General features: G+C 33.9%; 1 protein-coding gene across 3 annotated transcripts in view; it reads right to left on the bottom strand.

The window, feature by feature from the left end:
• Nucleotides 1-13130, bottom strand: part of LOC126972012 (heterogeneous nuclear ribonucleoprotein K homolog) — a 67306-nt gene extending 54176 nt beyond the window's left edge. Inside the window, exon 1 of one of the 3 annotated variants that reach the window (XM_050818556.1) lies at nt 12966-13130. The gene's annotated coding sequence lies outside the window, so the exon portion shown is untranslated. The remainder of the gene's footprint in view (nt 1-12965) is intronic. The other 2 variants (XM_050818561.1, XM_050818559.1) reach the window with 2 other exon arrangements.
• Between the last annotated feature and the right edge of the window lie 2599 nt (nt 13131-15729).

The raw sequence follows: 15729 nt of genomic DNA, 5'->3' as shown, positions 1-15729 counted from the left end.
TCACTAACACTAACTATCGATAGCTCGCAAACTTCTTTTCTGTAATTAATAGAAGATAGATTTAAAAAAAAGCACTTACGCCAGGACAAAGAATCCTACCTTGTATGAGTGCTTTATGTGTGCCCTATGGGTGCTCCCTGGAGCACACCAATATCAATCAATGTATCGATATCACAGTAAATATGATTTTATACGGCCCAACAGGCTATCAATGTTGGCATAAGTCGGACTCAGAAGGTATACAAAGGTATTGTAATTATATCATTTTGCCAACAACTAAAGTTTGATTGATGCACCTAATCAAACGCTAATGAAAGATCCACAAATTACACCCAAAGCTGTTACAAAACTATTATTTTTCTTTATCTGATGACACAAATACATGGTATCCGATATTGTCATTTTAGTTAGTACATTACGGTTTGTTGTCACAAGAAATCGATGGACGAACAGAACAATCGCTTCAATCGACCCAGATAAAACATGAATTCCATGTATTTGGTTCGACTAAGCACGTGAACCATATACAAATATAAGTTGTTAAACCTATTTGTCAATAACTAATGACCGGCCGATGAGCCGAAGACAATCGTAGCCACGGTTACGAGACCACAACAAAAACAGACATATTTAGATAAAGTGAAGTCACAAATCAATTAAAATGGTAATTGATTTTTAGGCAATTCAAATAATGGAGTTATGGACCAAGTAATCTTTAGGTGATTGGTTTTCAATTTTGTGGTTAATGCATTGACATTAATAATTATTTTCTGAACTAAAATTATAAAGAGATGATTTTTGTAATGACTAAACTCAAAATACGTACGTTTAAAAATTATTTCCCCTACAGAATGCTACACGAAACGAAGCTAGGAAAGCGAGTTCGGGCCCCCATAAAATATTATAATCTTCATAAAGAAATTATTTGAAGTCAAGTTTTACTTAAAAGAATTATTGTATAGCATCTCAATAGTTATATACAATAGATTACAATATAATATATGCATATTTATAAAATTATTATGTGAGATATTTTTTAGAAAATTTTACACAGATGGTTTGCATACCCATATGTTGTGGCTGCATGATTCTGTTACCAGAAGATCTTTTTTTCATGACAATAAGGGAAGAGACGAGCAGGACGTTCAGCTATTGGTAATTGATACGCCCTGCCCATTACAATGCAGTGCCCCTCAGGATTATGGAAAAACCCAAAACTTCTGAGCGTCACTACAACTGCGCTCGTCACCTTGAAACAGAAGATGTCAAGTCTTATTTGCCCAGTAATTTCACTAGCTACGGCGCCCTTCAAACCGAAACACAGTAATGCTTACACTTACTTCACGGGAGAAATAGGCGCCATTGTGGTACCCATAATCTAGCCGGCACTGGTAAAAATCTGCTTCAAGTTTTTAACATTAAAGTTATTGTATTTTTTAAAGTCGCTTATAAAATTCTCGTTAAAAGGTATTATACCTTATTGGATTTATGCATTGACTACAGTAGTCAATAACTCTTGTGTTTTACTTATTAATTTACATTTTTTACTTACACGAGTAAGGCATTGAGTACTTTTATTGCATCACTTTACATATTATGTTGTAATTGAAATGATTTGTAAAACGTTGAAGCTGTAAAAATTGATTTGAAAAGAGTAGCAATCAGTTTCGTGCCACTTCTTCTCATTAAATCTTAACCTTTTCCTGTGCGATGGTAAATGACAAAGAAAAGAAAACTTTTGACATTCATTAGTTCACGTAGACGAATAAAGTGATTTTGATTTGATTTTACCAAATAACAAATTATTCGAAAATTAAAATTTATTTAGATTAAATAAGAATCTTAATATTTAGCTTTAAGGCGAATCTCTTTCGGGTGTATACACAAGTATACGTGATAGGTGTAGTAGTAAATAGTATTAGGTATATGAGATAAATAATAACAAAATATATTAAGTAGGTACAGACGAGTAAAAAAAGAAGGACTCCTCGCCGTGATATTAGCAAGTGAAGCACCGTTATGCTAGTGTGTGTGCGGTTACGGGGGATACTAGTTACACAATTTTATCTCCCTTAAATAATCATATATGGTCACAAATACTTATGCAGCATCGTTTTTACACTTTTTCACAACGCACGACGGCATTTTTAAAATATTTTATTGAGACGCAAACTGATCTGTGACAGACGATGACAATTCTCATAATGGCCGCCTATCAGCCTGTACTAGTGTAAGTGTGTGTATACACGTTAATCGGTTTGTTTTGGTGCTACACTGTTATGTAAGATGACACGGAGTCCTAATGTTTTTACTAGTCCGTGAGTAGGTACATAAAAAATATTGCGGTGGGAGTCGTCATGTGGCCAGAATAGCTTTTTCAGACGTGAGAAATGGTCAGCTGTGAGGCCAATCATGCGGTGGTGACCCAATTACATGTCTCGATATGAAGAGTCCGAAGTTAGTAATTGTTGAAGTCGGAAACACGCTATAATTTGTTCTTCGCAAACCGTTAAATTATTCAAGGAGCAATGGGAATCCTTGCAGTCGGCAGCGATAAGGCCGTGACAGCAACAAACTTCTTACTCGACAACGTTTGTACCCCTATATGCCTTTTGCCTTATAAATTATTTACTGACTGAAGAGATTATTAAACCTGAATTGTTTGTGGGTATTTTTAGTCTGCACTTATTGCAAATAAAACTCTGTATGACAACCCAACTTAAAACTCATCACAAATTAGAAGAGTTTGTACCTACTCATAATGACCTACGCAAAACAAAGTTCTGTTTTTCTTTCTGACATTTTTTCCTATGATAATTGTCACCCCCTATGATGTTTTTTTTGGCCATAATTAACCGTCTGTCTGTTTACTCATCCCTAGCAGAGAAAATGACATCTTTAATTGTTTAGGACTTTTATCATCTGCCATTTCCATGGACTGGTTGAATTATTTAATTAATAATATTAAATTTGTAACCAAAACTTATGGACGATGCGGGACTCGAACCCGCGACCTCTCGGGTCCGAGCGCATTTCCACTGAGCCAACCGTCCGAGTGACGTATCGTTCGTAAATGTCTTGTTCAACTCTTAGGTTGTTGCTCCATCTACAGGATCTACTTCAACTATCAACTGTAAGGTTGGTTACAAATTTAATTTAATTAATACCAGATTTTAATTCATTAATGTTACAATGTTGTTCGCTTTAGCTCTCTGCACTTCTGCACATTTTTTTGTAACCTTTCACTACGCCAAATCTTATCCACCACAGGCGCAATGTGTTTAAATTGGAATACAAAGGTTTGTGCATCACGTATTAATATATAGCTAGGCAATAATCACAGATTAAACTTGATTCAAGTTTCGCCGTGGTGTAATAATGGTGTTACACCAAATAAACTGAACAGCAAAGGCGAAATCGCCGGCGCATATCTTATTTTTTTTTATGGAATAGGAGGACAAACGAGCGTACGGGTCACCTGTTCTTACGCCCATACTCTCTTGCAACACCGGAGGAATCACAGGAGCGTTGCCGGCATCTTATATAAGATATATAAAATTCCCTTGTCCCGGTGTTTGTTACCAAACTCCTCCGAAACGGCTTAACGTATTTGTTTGAAAATTTGTGTGTATATCGGGTAGGTCTGAGAATCGGCCAAAATCTATTTTTCACATCCCTAAATGATAAGGGTCATCCAACCCTAAATATTTTATTGACAATTATTATTTTTATTTTATTATGATTCAGCATTAAAAAATACATATAACTTCAAGTTTTTGTATCGCGATTTTAATATTATTCTATTTCATCCACTGATAGGCACTAGTTGCAAGATGGCAATTGAATATAATGATTATTGTATTTTGATAATTATGAACGATATATTTAGTAGGTCTGCAAATCGGTCCTCATCTAATAATTTTTTTATTACTTTATATGGCAATACAGCGATTGCTGGATCAGCTAGTCTACCTATAATACTAAGACATAGTCTCGATAATGACAAACGTCTAGGAAAATTGACATCGGAGCCTTCACAACTTCCCCCTAGGATGAATTATTCATATGAAAATTACGAAGTGATTCAAACAGAATTTCCCTTGCACGAGTTTGGTTACTTTTTATTGGTTAACATAACTTAGCCACTCCATATCCATTATTCCATATTGTAGTAATGATAATATTACGCGGCGGAAATCAGGATTAAAAAATATCGCAAATTATTCTTTACGTATTACCACGAAAACCTTAAAGGATATTTATGTTGGTGATATCATAGTTCGCGTGTTCGCCATAATAGATTTCGATAATGTTACCGAATTTGATTCTCTGCACTCCGAGAACGGTGAAAACGATATATTATTAAAATCATTCTTTTCCGCGGCGATTTTGGTTTGCTCAAATAATCCAAAATTCATTTTATTTTCACCATAGCTTTCCGTCATTCGATATTGTCCTATTCTGTAGGTACCTATGGTAGCATGTATGCAAAATTTCATGCTGATCGGTTGAGTAGGTAAAGTAAAGGTTAAGTAAGTTTAACAAACAAATACTCAAATTTGCATTCATAATATTACTAAGGAATTAGGGAGCGTCGGGAAATATGAACTTGATAAACTCAAAGCAATTTGCAACACATGACTCTCCGAGGCAAAAAAAAAATTCTAAAGCTAAGCGAGGACAATGACAGTTTTAAATTTCTCAGAACCTCTTGTATGTATTCCAATTTCCAACAGATGCATTGGTTTAGCAAAGGTTTGGATTATTGATGGAGAGAGTCAAACTAATCTGAAGTTTAACATCAATAAATTTGGTTTCGATGAACATAGAAGATATTATGAATATGACGGCGATGCTCGAGGATTTATAAGAATTTAATTTAGATTGATATTAAGAAAAAAACTGAAATAATGTGGAGAACAACGGATTACTTTTATTTAGGCCACAAGGTGACTCTGGGTTTAAAGGACCAAAGGGCAGAGCTTGAAAAAATACTTAAAGACCAAACGACTTTATATTTGGCTGCTGTCGGGACAAATAAAGGCTGCGAAGCAAACCCCCCATTTGTCAAAAAAATTGAGTCTTCGATGAGAGTATCACGACCATGCTATGATACAGAAACCATGGCACCTACTCAGTAGTCTTCAGCAGTGTAGTTCCGACTCGCGCAGAGGAGCGTAGAAAGAACAATGCTTGGATGAAATAAAACACCCTCTAAAGCAAATAACGTCATGGCAATCACAGCGAAAAGTGGACGCGGGAGGATCAATAATTGAGCGAACAGCAGAGGGCCTGGTAGACCACCGTAGCGCTGGGTCGACGACACGCTAGGAGACCGAAGTTGAAAGATACAGTCGCAAGATGACCCGCTATGAAAGAATAAGGAAGGGGCCTATATCGAATATTGAATCATCAAATCCCTATCGATAATGATTTAAAATTACCTAAGACTATTAATTGTACACATAATTTCATTTAAATATGCTTACGTATATAAGTAACATTACGTATGTTCAATCTAATCAATCTAAAAATAAGAAACTCCGAAAAGAAAGAGTAATTGAAATAGGAGGTTTCCATTTTACACCAGACGCTGACGCCCAGAGAAGCTATATAAAATCTTATAAAACTTTGTCCTCTTTGATATTTTAAACAATGACGGTCTTACAAATAAACTTAGTATAAAAACCTAGAATATACAAATGTTGACTATATATATATCAAAACAATGGTAATTCTGAAGTTTTTCAAATGTCAGGCAGCCTTACAAATAAATGCGGGAAACATTATGCGTCTGAAAAAACCAATCGTACGCAAAATGTCTTTTTGTTAACATTTTGCATATTCGTGGTTTATACTGAGACCGCAGCAGGTTTGTAAGGTCGTAATTAATAAGTAGTGGTTCGAAGAATATAGTAAAAAAATGTTTAAGGAATTATAGTGTATTGACTCATTATTTAATCAATACATTACGGCCCCGTGTACTCTAGAGAATGCTCGAAAAATAGTTCTCTATTAAGTTTCCTTGAGGGTCGGTCTAACTCTTGAATTTTTGATGATCATATCGATCATAATATCTGTGGGCTTATGCTGAATCAAATTGCTGGGATCCAAGTACGATATTAATTATAATTTAAAAGAAGAAAATAGACACTCGGATGATTGGCAAAATGTAACCCGGCTCATTTGCCCTATGAACAAATCAATGTAGGTATTCATGCAGTTTTAAGGATAAAAGAGGTCAGGTGCTATTACACATATAACATATTTAAGTACTTTTTAAATACTTTAGGATTTTTTTTTACAAATCAATTTTTGTGGCGGCTATTTTGGAATTCACCACCCATTTTTAATTGTTTTTTGTAATGACGTCGTTTGGGTTCAATAAAGGTGTTCAAAATGTGTATCGAGAGGTTATGTTTGGGTGTAGGAGCCTGGAGATGATCTACGCAACTATCCGCTTGAATTCAAGCATTTTCTTATGAATACTTAGTCATGTAGCGAGAATGAAGGCGATTACCGCTGTGCTTACTTCTCTTGCAACACCAGAGGAATCACAGGATAGGTTGGCCTTTTTAACCGACTCCAAACAAGGAGGTTGTCAATTCGATGGTATTATTTTTATGTTTGTTACCTCACAAATTAAACTGGGTGAACCGATTTCAATGATTTTTTGTTAGACAGCTGGTACTTCCCGTGTGGTCCCATTGCAATCTGGTCCATATCTGACAATGGCATCCATGAGATAATCATAAAATGGAGTCGGTGTCAGCCAAGGTAGGTTTGTATCTACATACATAGTAATAGATGAGATGAGCTTGTGTTGCACGCGCGACGTGACGAGCCGAAAGAGAAGAGCGGGAGGACACCGATTCCAAAAAAAAACAATAATCGTAACAAGAATTAGATTAATTAGATTGTATAAAATACGCAATTTTTTTTATACTTTTTAGTGCAAATTATATCTATTGTTCTGGTATAGTTTTTTTGAAGTCAGTTGCTGGAAACGCCGCATAAGGAACCTCCACATGGAAAAATCTTCCTTTTCAACTGAAATGTGGAGGAACGTGGTTTAGTAGAAGGGAATCATGTCTTACCGCCCTTTAAACATCGCGCAATGAAGTTAATTCTGACCTGGAAAAATGTGAAAACCGAACTGTGGAGGAACAACATACCTCCAAATTTATAGGATGATAATTAAAAAGCCACGTAAGTAATGAGTATTTCAGCCATATCTGCAAGCCCCTCAGGGAGATGATTCTTGATCGTGAGGATGGATTTTAGGGTCGATATGATGATTTGAGGCTGAATACTTTAAGGTTTAGACTAAATCCAACGGAAGCAAAAGTATTTTACTAAATTTATTAAATCTTTATCTTTCATAGAATTTTAAATGTTATTATCTCTAATATATAAAATTCTCGTGTCGCGATGTTTGTAGTTAAACTCCTCCGAAACAGCTTGACCGATTCTCATGAAATTTTGAGTGCATATTGGGTAGGTCTGAGAATCGGACAACATCTATTTTTCATCCCCCTAAATGTTAAGGGTGGTCCACGCCAAATTTTTTTGACATTTTTTTAATTTGTTTCATTATGAGTCAGCATTAAAAAATACACACAACTTCAAATTTTCACCCATCTACGATCAACAGTTACTTTTGTATCGCGATTTTAATATCGGCAATACAACGTTTGCTGGGTCAGCTAGTAACACATATAAATAATAAATATATGTTTATAAGCAATTATGACATTCTTCTTTTATAGCGATTTATAACCTTGCTTGCTGGCGGCGGACTATCTAGAGTTGGCTTCCATTTTCCTTAAGAGTCTTTTATGAGAAGCAGCCAATGAATATTACCAATGATTTGCTATGAAACCGATATGAAAGGCATTTAATCCCTAAATCTTTGCAGGCATTTTATCCTCTAAAGAATTTAAATTAAGTCCTAGAAGATCGCGATAACCGAATTACATGAGGACAAAAATATGATTTATCTTTTAGATCGGGTGAAATCCGGCCGCAATTCAATATGTATGTACGTGTCAATTTATAACAGTAAAGGAGCATAGCTAGTCCCATACTCTAGTATGCATTAGCGTGCATGTTCACAAAGTAAAAGGGAATTTCAAATGAAGCCACACAATAGGGTAGTCTCATCACTTATGAAGAAACCACTGCCTGTTCGGCGTAACAAATAGCCGCGAGTAGCATGAAATGGACATATCGTGAGGGTAATTGGAGTCTTGAGGAGACTTAGGCGTGCCGCACGCTAAGGAGACATCTTACATTTGCCCCTTATAAACTTCCCCAACCGGCCCTGTATATTTAATCAGTAGCTTCCGCGGCTCTCTCATGCATATGTCATGAAGCGTTGCCTAGCGACGGTTTGTTGACGGTTGGTAGGAAAGTACCCGGCTACCACCGATAATTATAACTCTCTACTACAATACCTAGCTATCAATGCCACCCCGCCACCACGAAGGGATGAGGCGACAATTAACTTCCCGTTTGTCCAATGTTGCTTCATAATGACCATGTGCTGTGTATTGCATGTACGACAAAATTAAATGGTAGACACCGTAAAAGCCTTCATTTAATGCATGCACGCGAAGTAATAACAATCTGAGTTTTTTTTTTTAATTTAATGATGGGCTCGCTGGTGATTACTTGTCAGTGTTACGAGTGGATCGCGGTGTAATTCTCGTTGACGATATCATTACTACTTATTTCATATAAAGAAAAAAAAGATAGACCTGATAAACACTTTGCGATTTATATTATTTTTACGATTTTAATGCGCACCATTAGTCATTACATCTTAATGATAATGATACTGTCTGTTTCAATAACCAACCGCTTAAGGGGAATATTGCAACCAATCACACAATAATATCTGGCAACTGTTTGTCCAATACAGTCTAACAGCATGTGTATATTATATTATACTAGCTGCCCCGACAGACGTTGTTCTGTAGATAATAAAAAAAACTGTTTTATAGGAATGCGCCAATAATATTTCAAAACATCAAGAATTATTTTTTAATAAATGTTCCCTGTTGTTATAATGAAATTGTTTCACAGCGGAACTGTCAAACCGTGCATCACTAAATTCTGTCATAGAAAATATGTCTATACAAAACAAATATTGGAAATAAAAATAATTATGGGTCCCAAATCAAAATAAAAACTATCCTATCTCTCAAGTTGGACCAAACTGCAATACTCCATAAAGTAATCCCCATTAAAATCCGTTCATTAGTTTAGGAGTCCATCGAGGACAAACCTATCTTTCCATAGTTATGTGCAATATACGGCCGTTTTCAATAACCTTTCTATCCTTAGTTTAACTTACTAGAGGTTTTACTTTTTTGTTTTTGTTTACAGACACTTACTTACATTTCAATAACCTATTGACAGATTGGACTTATATGATCAACTATATTGGACATAACTATGGATAGATAAGATCTTGTCATTGAATGGTAAAAGCAATGTATCCGTAAGTTAAACTAAAGATAGATAGGTATTTAAAAACAGCTGTTATTTATAGTCCAATACTTTATGTCCATAGGTTATTGAAAAATATCTAAGTAAGTAAGCATAAAAGGATAGATTTGTCTACATCTAGTAAGTTGTACTAAGGATAGATAAGTTATTGAAAATGGCTGTTATACTTCTACATTCTAACAGTAGATTAGATAGGTATTTAAAAACAGCTGTTATTTATAGTCTAATACTTTATGTTGATAGGTTATTGAAATGTATCTAAGTAAGCATAAAAGGATAGATTTGTCTACCTCTAGTAAGTTATACTAAGGATAGATAGGTTATTGAAAACGGCTGTTATACTTCTACGTTCTAACCATAGATAACAGACAGATATTTGTATGTTTTTTTGGCAACAATCACTGGTAAATTCATTAACACAGATGAAATGATCTTAGCTTGGTGGTCTACTTAAACATGACATTGGTTGAATTGTGGTGCTCGTTCTACATTAGAAAGAATAGACCTAATAATTATGGATGGATGGATTGGATATTAAACTTTACATGAATATTAAAATTAAATAGTGAGTTAGGCTTCTTGTACATGACACCGACATCGCAATGGAACCTCATTAATGCCCAGTCAAATATTATAGTTATGATCTTTAAGTAAAGCATTGCTAAAAAGTTACAAAACTGTAAGATGTCTGCTCATAATTTCAATATTTGTGTTGTGATATCCTAAATTATGAGCTTTTAATCAATCCCCAATATTATGTTACTAATACAAGCATCATCATAGCCTGATGAATCTGCGATGAATTTTAAAGTCAATTATTGCAAAAGATTGATTGAGATCTGTCTTCCAAAAAGTGTAATACAATATGTGGAAAGGTATAAGAAGCATAACTGAGAATCCGTTAAGTAAAAAGTTAATTTATTGAATTTAGGTGTTATTTTCCTGAAATCCATAAATATGAGTTATGATTTTTATTAAGTGTATATTTCGAATTAACCTAGCACTAACTAAGTAACCTAGCCTAGGAATTTATACTCAATAAAAAATAAATTTTTTTTTCATATAAGAGGGGGCAAACGGGCAAGAGGCTCACGGGATGGGGAGAGGTGAGGCAAATGCCCATGGACATCTGCAACAACAGGTCAATAGATGTGTTGCCGGCCTTAAAGGCTGATCATGATATTTGGATGAGTAAAAAGTTCAATAGACTCACACAATATGAATGTTTGTTTCTTAGTCATGGATGCTTATAAGTATTTATGTATGTTTAAGAATGTATATTGTATTAAATATATTGTTGTCTTTAACCATAGTACAGGCTATGCCTAGGACAAGATAATTTGTGTAAGAGTGTGACCATATTATTATTATTCAAAGTCAGCAATCATCTATTCATTTGAATGAAAAAGGAACACATGAAAATCAGAATTATTAACATTTTGCCTCTACCAACTTAGGAAAAGTGGAAAGATATTAGATATCAAAAGTAATATTAATTTTTGACCATTTCATGAAACCGGAAAAGTGGACTCTGTATGTTATCACAATATACCTAAAAGAAAAATGTTCAACACTTTATATAGTTCTATATATACTTCTGACTTGTAGCACTTAATTTTTTGGATACATTGTAGCTATTCTAGTGATAAGCTTATATCTTATAATGAATGATTATTATGGCTATCACAAATGAAATAGATTTGTTGAATAGATTCACATTTTTATCATATAATTATGAATAGTATTACTAAAATCACAATACTAGTTATTTCATTTTATTTGCATTTTATCTTACTTGATGAGTTTTAGATTAACTATATTATCTACTTTTTTTTTTATGATAATGAGGAACAAGACGAGCAGGACGTTCAGCTGAGGGTAATTGGTACACCATGCCCATTACAACGCAGTGCCGCTCAGGATTCCCGAAAAACCCAAAAATTCTGAGCGGCACTACAATTGCGCTCGTCACCTTGAGACATAAGATGTTAAGCCTCATTTGCCCAGTAATTTCACTAGCTACGGCGCCCTTCAGACCGAAACACAATAATGCTTACACATTACTGCTTCACGGCAGAAATAGGCACCATTGTGGTACCCATAATCTAGCCGGCTTCCTGTGCGAAGGAGCCTCCCACTGGTAAACTAATCTACTGTAGAAAATTAAACTTTAGTCTTAGATACTTGAAAATAAACAATAGTCTTTTTGTCTGAAGCACACTTGAAATAGTACTTAATGTTAGTTAACATAATAAACAAAACTGTATATAGTGCATTGTTATGCAACATGTTTTTAATTATTACCATTGGAGGCTCATTTACACAGGATGTGGCTAGATTATGGGTACCACAATGGCACCTACTTCTGCAGTGAAGCAAAAATGTTTGCTGTTTCGGTCTGAATATCTAGTAAAATTACTGGGCAAGTGAAACTTAACATCTTATATCTCAAGGTGATGAGCACAATTGTAGTGCCACTCAGAATTTTTGGGTCTTTCAATAATCCTGAGTGGCACTGCATTGTGTATAAACTACCATCAGCTGAACATCCTGCTCGTCTTGTCCCTTACTTACACTTTTTTGGTACATTCTATATGAACCCAAAACCCTTTTAAGAATAGAAAATAACAAAATATAGACTTTCTTACATTCTGGTATATTTGAAGGCATGTATATATGTGTACTAAATCTTAACTGCAAGCTTAGCTGCTAGACAAAGATAAGCGATTTGGAAAAGTAAGGTTATGTTTGGCATAATTTACTTAACTTTACAAAAACACAAAGCTTATCATTTAAACCGAAATCCCCCGCAAGTGAAATGGTGGACTAAATACTAGGTGTTAAGGTTAGTTGTATATAAATATATCTACATATATTTGGTTATATTACATGAACGGGATATGTGAGCATAATAATTTCAAAATTATATTGATGTTACCAACAACTAAGTATTTAAAGAGTGACGAAATCAGTTTTCGATCAGTAACTTATGCCACAATGTAGGATTGCGACTGGTACTTCATGTTTCGCAAAAACTACACCAATTAAAGCTTTTCATATGCATGCAAACTATTCTAAAGTAACCTTTGTGTCTTACTAATAACAAAAGGGCAAGCAGCTAGGTTATATAGGCTATACATTTGTGACATAAAGATAACGATTCCCTTACGGCGCCAGTGGAATAAGTAATTTAAACATAAAAATGATGTTTATGTCAACGTTTAATGATAGTGCCGGTGTTTGTAACTGATATTAATTATATCACTCCCTCATCGTATTAAATCCTAAAAATGAATTACGAATAATAACGGAATGAAAAAGCATTTGAAGTTAGAATGATTTACATAGAATCTTACAACCAAAATTATACTGGCTCTGGCGTACCAACCCGATCAAAAATCGATATTCGCAACAAATTATTTTGATAAATGCCAATGAATAATTATACTTACTGATAATAATTCCAAACGCCAAATCTTGATATGCAGTGATTATTAAATTTCAATAACGTTTTATAACTTTTGAAACACTGAATGACTGAAATAGAAAAACAAAAGTAGATGATTGACGACTCATGAATAAAAATGGCGGCAATGTCGTTAATTACGCAGTATTTACATCCTCTTTGATGCTAATTGCCAAAGGCAAGGAACGAAGACGATTCAATAAAAAAAGCTACTTTTTGCACCTCGAATAGACGCATAAATGTAAAATTGCCTAATTTTATCAAACAGTAGTTATTTGCATTTCAACTTTCGTCTTACGAATAAATTTACCGCGAAAAAAGTCCTACCATTATAGAAGAAACGGAAAAATTAAAAAGTTTCAACTGCAACATAAATCTTTTTTGGAAAAAAATAATGGTAAATGTTTTTATTTATGTCTACAACCAACGTTGACGTTCTATACATATGGACATATCATTCGCAGTCTAATAACGGAACGGCAAAAGTGTGCTTAAATAGGTACAATGTAAGCACACTTTTCTCCTATATATTATTATACTCTTTACTTTTCTCCTTAGTCGTGTGTCAACTGTGTGTCAATCAACAAGCCTAAGTGTGCTATAAAAAGAGCTTATATAATTCATTAACGACTCTAAAAAGATGGTGTGACTTATCATCGGTAAGGTTATTTTATTTATATAAGATTGATATGCAAAAAGCTTAAGTAATTTAATAAAATGAAAATTTTTTCATTAAATATGGTACAATTATTGACAATTCCCAGACAAGATCCGCTTGTCAGAATGGGACAGATAAAAGGACACAGTCAGAAATGAAAACAATACAGTCGCTCTTTTTAACCGACTTCAAAAAAGGAGGTGAGTCTCAATTCGTCGGTATATTTTTTATGATTTTGATAATTGATAATTTTTTATTTGAAAGCTGGTGCTTCTCGTGTTGCAATTTGGTTTAGATCTGATAATGGCAACCATAAAAGTCTTAAATTTGCTTTGCTATAAGAATGTACGCGAAAAATTTAAGAATTACTCAATATTGCGCTAACCGATTTCGATAATTCATTTTTTTTGGAAGGAATATACTTCAAAGGTAGTTTGGTGAGAGTTTGGTTAGGTTCTGATTATGGGTTCCATGATAAAGTAACGGAACTCTTCTTTCTCAATTCTTAGGGGAAAATTAACGATACTAGGCCGAATCTTTTATTTGCTATCCGGATATTTGAGTCACCTACCGTCACGTTGTTATGGTTAAATAATTGTCGTAGTCAAATATCAATGGAACTCCTTAACGACGTACAGTAATTGTGCGATCTGTGGCAGAATTTCTAACTGTCTGTAATAAAATTGCAATGCGCTTACATTCATTGCTGCATTGCAAAATTTAGTAGATCTACACAAATTTCGACAAATTATTAGTTAGTGTAGTTAAGATTCACTAAAAATCTAAAGATAAAAAATAAAATTATCAAAAAAAATACCGAATTCAAACACTATTTCATAACAATATATATAATATGCACTAAAAGTATAAAAATAATTGCGCGTTTTTATACAATCTTACTAAAAAAATTTATTGAATTAGGCGTTACTTTGCGGAAATCCATATTTATACAAATGATTTAAGTTTTCTTTAGTGTTAATTCCGCGAATATTTGTTTTTAAAACAATTCGACACGTGTTTGAGTCTCGTGCCAGATTTTGGCGAGACAACACGTAATGAGGATGCCTCGTGTAGAGGCGAAACACGTGTCGAATTGTTTTAAAAACAAATATTGGCGGAATTAACACTAAAGAAAACTTAAATCATTTGTATACAATTTTACTAATAAATCTAATTCTAGTAATGATTATTATTGTATTTTGTGTAATGTGAACGGCTTACAGAAACGTTATCACGGAAGTATCGATACCTAGTGAGATTTGATACTTATTTACAAATTATTTAAAAGCTAATATTCTTCGGCTTTCCTGTACACGAGATAATAAAAGAGAATTGGCGCCAGTTGGTAGTAAGAGAGAGACGTGAAGAAATTTACAAACCAAATTAGCATATTTATATTTCATCACTAAAGGATTTAAGTTGTTTGGATTTAAACACATTTAAAATTTGACAAAATCTGCCATACTAATATATTTTAAGCTAAGTGTAAGCGTATACCTAAAAGATATCCAAGTCTAAAAGACAAATTTTATTTAATTCAAGGAACTTAACATTTAAATAACCAGCTTAACTAATTATTCTATGTAAATAAAAATATTATATTTGAGTGTTTAGTTTCTCTCCTTAAACGTTACTATAACTTATTGAATCGAAATCCCTTTCGAACGTAAATAAAACAAATAAAATCACAAGCCAATAAATAAATATACAAACTTTTCCCTTTATAATATGAGTGTGATTTTTGATTAAAAACGTAAAAAACCCTCGACTGAACAGATCTCGATCGGAAAATATGGACAGAGTGACGAGACTAAAACTTATAGTAACCCTTTTTTTCGTCTGGGTTTAAAAAAAATCCTAACTCCTACTCCACCGATGTCACTGTCCAAATCGGGTTCTTTATTCAAAATATACAGCTGAAACTGAAATTGTGTTTTCATTGCTGTCTATTGACCAATAAAATTAAAAAAAAAATCTGGAGTAAACGCAGAAATGTATAGACATAGCAGTCGAAGGTTATTATGGTGTCATTTGTGGCATGTGCCATATTTAAACTTTGATTTTGTATGAGGTGCATTGTCTTTATGTATGA

This window comes from Leptidea sinapis, chromosome 25 (genome assembly GCF_905404315.1).
Source record: "Leptidea sinapis chromosome 25, ilLepSina1.1, whole genome shotgun sequence".
Classification (NCBI taxonomy): domain Eukaryota; kingdom Metazoa; phylum Arthropoda; class Insecta; order Lepidoptera; family Pieridae; genus Leptidea; species Leptidea sinapis.
The sequence above is the reverse complement of the archived record's forward strand: the minus strand, read 5'-3'. Positions and strand labels throughout refer to the sequence as shown.